General features: G+C 36.2%; 1 long non-coding RNA gene across 1 annotated transcript; it reads right to left on the bottom strand.

The window, feature by feature from the left end:
- Window positions 1-366: 366 nt before the first annotated feature.
- LOC148862024 (uncharacterized) lies at window positions 367-1,737 on the bottom strand. The gene is made up of 3 exons (XR_016095126.1): window positions 1,496-1,737; window positions 1,185-1,400; window positions 367-1,096 (listed from the first exon to the last, which is right to left on the bottom strand). It is a non-coding gene; the product is annotated as an uncharacterized LOC148862024 (long non-coding RNA).
- Between the last annotated feature and the right edge of the window lie 4,338 nt (window positions 1,738-6,075).

Here is a 6,075-nt window from a genome sequence, read left to right as displayed (position 1 = left end):
TGGTTTTTAAGGTTAGGGGTCTGGAATCGGAATTGAAATGTGCTATTCCTATTTTAACTGTTTGGTTGGGTAGAATCGGAATCTCATTACCATTCCTGCTGGAATGGTATTCCCCCATTTGAGAGAATAATCATTCCCTACTCCTTCCGAATGAAATTCCATTCTTTTTTATTCCCATTCACATTTTTATCTGAACAAAACAGACTATGAACATGATTTATTCCCATTCTCATTCCAACTCTGACTGCAAACCAAACGGACCCTTAAATATGAACATGACTTATTTAATATATAAATAATTATCTATTATCTAAATATTATTAACTTATTTAAATTAAATAATAAATAATTTAAATAATAATAATAATATAAACATTTAATCATCTATTATCTAAACAAATTCATACAAACCATTCAATGTCATCTATACTTACCATAATACTATTTCATCCAAATATACATACATGATTTAATAATTTAAACTTTGGGTCGCAAATAGGTCATTTTCAAGTTAAATGGACTAAACCAAAATTGACATGAATACGATCTTGATTTAGACAGCATTAATCGTATAAACCCAAATCCACTAACTTCATGTCAGGTTCGAGTTGTATTCATGTATCGTGTCAAATAGTATTAACCCTAAGCGTGAGAATACAAATACGTCCTTGTTGCTTTATCAAGCGAACCACTTGATTGATCCATCCAACCATGACCTGTTGGAATGTGCTATGAGACGTTTTGGGGGCGCATTCCGTGGGGGGCAGATTTGAACTCGAATTTCAAAGCATTGGCTGATTGGCTCTCTCTTATGAAGGGAAAAGGATGGGTTTTCAAAACCGCAAAGACCAGAGGAAGTATTGCCATGAATCTCTGTTGATACTTAGAACCGATCGACGCACTTCTGACTTCTGAGTCACTTGCCAACTGAAATTTTGTTAGGATTTAGACCTCCCCCGGATGCGTGATTCTTGACTCTTAAATACTTGCATTGTCTTATCCGTTGGGCCACACGCAACTCAACCTGTGCAAGACCACAAACATCTAAATCCATCCATTCGCATAACTTTGCTTATCCTTGTTTCTGGACGGAACCCTGCATATTAAAAATCTTGTTTTAAGCTTGCAAGGCTTGCAAACTGAACCTCAAAATTGGTCAAAGGCTTATCCTATTTCAGCCATACATGGAAAACGATGTGGCCAACTCAGTCAGGCATTTCATCATACAGTGGGGGCACAGCCTAATTCGCAAGCAAACCTCTGCACGAACCAATCAGCCATCCGGATATTCTGCACAAATTCTGGAGTACCCATCTCAATACCTTGATCGAAAAGTCATCTAGCAAGCAGCCACCTCCTCTTCCGCAGGTTTTACTCATTCATAGCTAACTTGGCGTTCCCTAAATTCACAACACAAAGTGTTAATGGGACTCAATCTGTTGCATACTTGACCAAACGCATGAACTAAGGAGAGATTAGCGTTTTTTAACTCCACCTAGCTGTAGCTTTGATTCTTTTTTCATTGGGCTGTTGTTACTTGAAATCATCCTTTTGGGCCAACATACGAGGACCGTTTATAGTCCTTCTGAACCTACCATCGGTAAAACCAGATTCCTGTGGGTAAATGTGGGGAGAGTTCTTGTGGGATGAAGATTGGAGTCTCTATTAAAAGGTGTTCCTTTCCAATGAATGGAAGCGGGTAAATTGGTAAGTCAAACAGAAAATAAAGAAAATCATGTTAGATTCATCATTCATTTATGATAAATAATACCTTCCCAAGACTTAGGCAAAATGGTCATTATATAATTTTATCCATAAATAAAAAATACTGATAAATGCATTTATCTGAATAAATATTTTTTAAAAAAACAATTATCTAGATAAATACATTTATCCATAAATCAGAACACAAACCAGGCCTTATAACAGCCACTCAAGCAATGATAGATAATTATGATTTGTAGCCCAGTTCCCTGTTTTGAACGTATTATATTATTGCCATCGTATTGATGCAGAAATTAATTTTGGGATTATCTGAGTCCCCATTTTTTCTGTCTCATAGGCATCATCGTGATGAGTAGAGGAAGCGAAGCTCTGCTTGTTGCATCCATTGCTGCGAAGTGCTGCTTGAAGACCGGACCTCATCATGGTCATGTCATCATTTCTCTGCCTTCACCATACCTGCTTCTGTCATTGCCGCCTCCACCGTTTCTGCCTCTGTCACCACCCCAATTAAAACCATACTCTTGCCACCATACCACCAATGCGTCCACCTTTGCCACCGTCAGGACTGGTCACCATCATCTAGGGTAATCACAGATTCGTCGGGGCTGGTCACCTGAAATAAGATCCATGAAATACTTGCATTTTCAGGGCTATCAATCACCGATTCAACCTTTTCTTCTTTAGCAAAGCTCCAAAGCCCTTCATCCCGTTGAACCATTTCACAAACTCCAATTGTTTTGGCACTCCCTTGAGCCATGGATCTAATCTTAATTTTGAACGAAATGTCCAGAAAAATCGCCAAAGATCCGACCATTGGAATAGGTAGAGGTTGAAGAAGAAAATCTCTCAAAAACTCTATTTGAAAAAGCCCAAGATATTTTCTCGAGTTTTCTCATTAGGGTTGCATTGTTTTGGTGCGGTCTGATTGTACAATTTTGGGATCTCACATCTCACGTTTTTCTCATCCCATCCCCTATTTCTTTCAAAACAAATAAGAGAAAAGGGAATTCACATTCCACAAACCAAACAAGGCCTTAGGGATGGCAGGTTCTTTTATTTGAAGAATGGGTTTTGGGGTGGGAACAAGTTTTGGGATTCTACAACCCGTACAGGTATGGATAGGATAGGGTATTAGGCTAAACGCAACCCTCCCCAACCCAAATATTATTGGAAAGCAATACAAATTTTAAGTATTAGGCGTTAAATTTAATAATATTTTTTTTATATCTTCAAAAGGGCTACACAAAGGGGGGGGTAACTCATCGCCCAACCCATAAATTTAATTTAATTTAGTAATTTTTTTAATTTTATATGAAGGATAATTGATAGTTTGTGTTTTTGTACATCTTTTAATCAAATAATTGAAAATTTTGTTGTTTGTTTGTATTATTTTACTTATTTATTGTTTATATATAACAAGAAATAATAGTAAATTAAATGCGAGTTTTAAATGCAACTTGCCCTACCCTTGAATACGAGAAGGATAAAATTGGATAGGGTTTTGCATTTTCATGTATAAAAAAAATTTAGATTCTTAAAATCCAACATGCTACAGGTTCTAGGATAGATATGGATTGAGAGATTTAGAAAGACGAATAGGATATAGAATTTACAAAACCCTCTTTGAACCCGCTCTAATGCCATCTCTACTCTTCCTTCCGATTGTCACGTACTCAAGATTCGCTATACCAATCCAGCTTTAGCCAAGCTGGGCCTCGGTGGGTATTGGCATCCACTTTCGTCATGTAGGTGTTTAGAATGACTGAACGTTTGCCAAAGATGTTGCATCGGGATATGGTCTCTCCTCGAGTCACAGCGCCTTGGTGCTGTGATCGGCCTGGCCGGTTTGGTTAGGTTTACTTTGTACGGCATAATCTGGCTCTTCCGGTCTGACTTGCCTGGCAAATAAATTAAGTTGAAAAGAGAAGTACCCCATTTTTTTAATAAAGAGAATAGTATTAGGGGTGATTATTTATAGCCCGGCCCAGCCTGGCCCTATATTTTTAGGCCCGGCCTGGTCTGTACTGTACATGTTTATATTATGCATGTATCATGACACTTATACATGTCATGTACAACATTTTATATCACAAGTTTTCAACATACATTATATGCCATCTATACTATATACCGGCATTGGTTCCTATAAAAGCCCTAAAAGTTAAATTACTTATTTTTCCATATAAGGTTTTTGGTTTTTATCTTTTTATTTTGCATATTAATATAATACAACACTAATACTTGTCTTGGTCTCATGACTAGGGGTGCAATTTGAGTTGGCTCAAATTAGCATTTTACACTACTTCAAAATCAAATTCAGACCTTTTGGTTGGGCCCGTTTGTATATTGACAAAAGCCTAACCTTAACCCACTGAAGTTGTATCCCTAGACCAGACCATCATAGAAAACTTTAGGATATTTATTTTTCTGTCTATCATCATCCCCCTAGCTTTTTGTCAATGGGTCTAGTAGGTAGGGGTATCAATGGTATTCAAAAAATCGATTTTAAATTTGAGATTTGCCATAATCAAATCGAATTTGGGTATGATTTGATTCGATTTGATAAATATTCAATTTCAACTTATTATTTAATTCTTATATATATAATATATAAAATATTTAAGTATTGTATATGATTTATATATAATATTTAAATTATATTAATAATTTATATATTTTATATATTTATTAATTACCTAAAACAATTAATCAGTCAAATTCGAATCAAATATAATATTCGAATTCAAATTTGAATATTGATTTTCAATATTTGTTTGAATTCAAATTTGAATATTGGCTGATTCGAATCAAATCAGATCCGTTTGCACCCCTACTAGTAGGGCTGTCAATTGATTGAATATTGGTCCAATTCGATCCGGTCTAATATGAATCCATTATAGATAGACCAGGTCCAATCTAATCTAACGAATACAGTGGGCTATTCTGGAATGGTCTAATTCAATGTCTGGACCATCCAAACTATTCAAATTGGTTTTAATTTAGGTTGGGTCAAACTCATACCTGATCCATTGGCATAGACACATGCGTACTCTTATCTTATGCCAATGAATCAGATATTGGTTCAATCCAACCCAGTCCAATATAAATCCATTATAAATGGATAAGGTCCAATACAATCCAATAAATATTTTGAACCATTAAGTCTGAATTAGTCCAGTTCAATATATCTTATTGGACTGTCCAATCCATTCAAATTAATTTTGATTCAGATGGGGTCCAACCTAACCTCAATGTGAGGATACTTTGTATAAGGAGGAGGTAAAGCAGACCCCACCAGATATGTAATGTACTGAGGGTTGTAGTGCTGCCGGGTACTGGGGGTTTGGTGGTGATGGTCCCATGCATAGACTATGTAGAGGATTCTTGTGGTTGATAGTGAGCTAATGGCCATTGAGGACAACAAAACAAAACTTGTCTCCAAGTACCACAAGGCACAAGAGAGTGAGAACCAAATTTCAAATACCATACTTCCATGAAATGGCCACATTCTTCATCTTTCTTTTATGCCAAGATTCTTTTGGATGTAGATGGACAAGCAACACATTCCATAGGAAAATTACTAGAAACCCCTTTCACTTATGCTATTTGTTTTTTTAATCATCTGGCAATTGTTTTTTACAAACACCCCCTAAAATTTAATTTGTTTTTAACTTTTTATGTAAATGGTTAGAAATAATAAAGAAAAATATATTTGTTTTATTTCCTCCAATAAATTTCAAGATTCATATGCTTAATAATTTGTTGGATACCTACTAACCGGGTTCAGAATGGACCCATTTCCTATAGGGTCCTAAATATGAGCCTTAAATTAATCTGTTCACCGTCAGGTCCAAATCTAATGGTTGTGGACCCGGACCTTGCGGGTGTGGAGTAACGGGTACCCATGAATCTTTTCTTTGAGTAGGTTAACAAGCCACTTCGTTACCTTTTCTTTGGGTCCATTTGGTTTGCGAGAATTGGAGTCCAAAATTGGAACCATTATGATTCCAACTGTTTGGTTGGGCAGAATTGGAATCCCATTCCTATTTTTGGTAGAATGGCATTCCCCCATATAAGGGAATGGCCATTCCTTCCTCCTCCCGTTGGGATGAAAATCCATTCTAGCCAATTCTAATTCCGATTCTGATTCCAATCTAAACAAAACAAGTGAGTGGAAGTGCAACAGACCATTCTGATTCCAAGGGATTCCAATTCTGATTCTGACTTTGAACCAAACAAACCCAAGACAACCTTTTCTTATTCCTTGGATTAATTAATATTCATGCAATATTTACACAGTAACATTCATTTCTTTATTCTAAGGTTTAGGAAAATAAGGGTGTATTCTGT

The sequence above is a fragment of the Nelumbo lutea genome, chromosome 4, assembly GCF_056320005.1.
Source record: "Nelumbo lutea isolate HS-2025 chromosome 4, American lotus-T2T, whole genome shotgun sequence".
Taxonomy (NCBI): domain Eukaryota; kingdom Viridiplantae; phylum Streptophyta; class Magnoliopsida; order Proteales; family Nelumbonaceae; genus Nelumbo; species Nelumbo lutea.
This window is presented reverse-complemented; position numbering and strand designations above follow the sequence as displayed.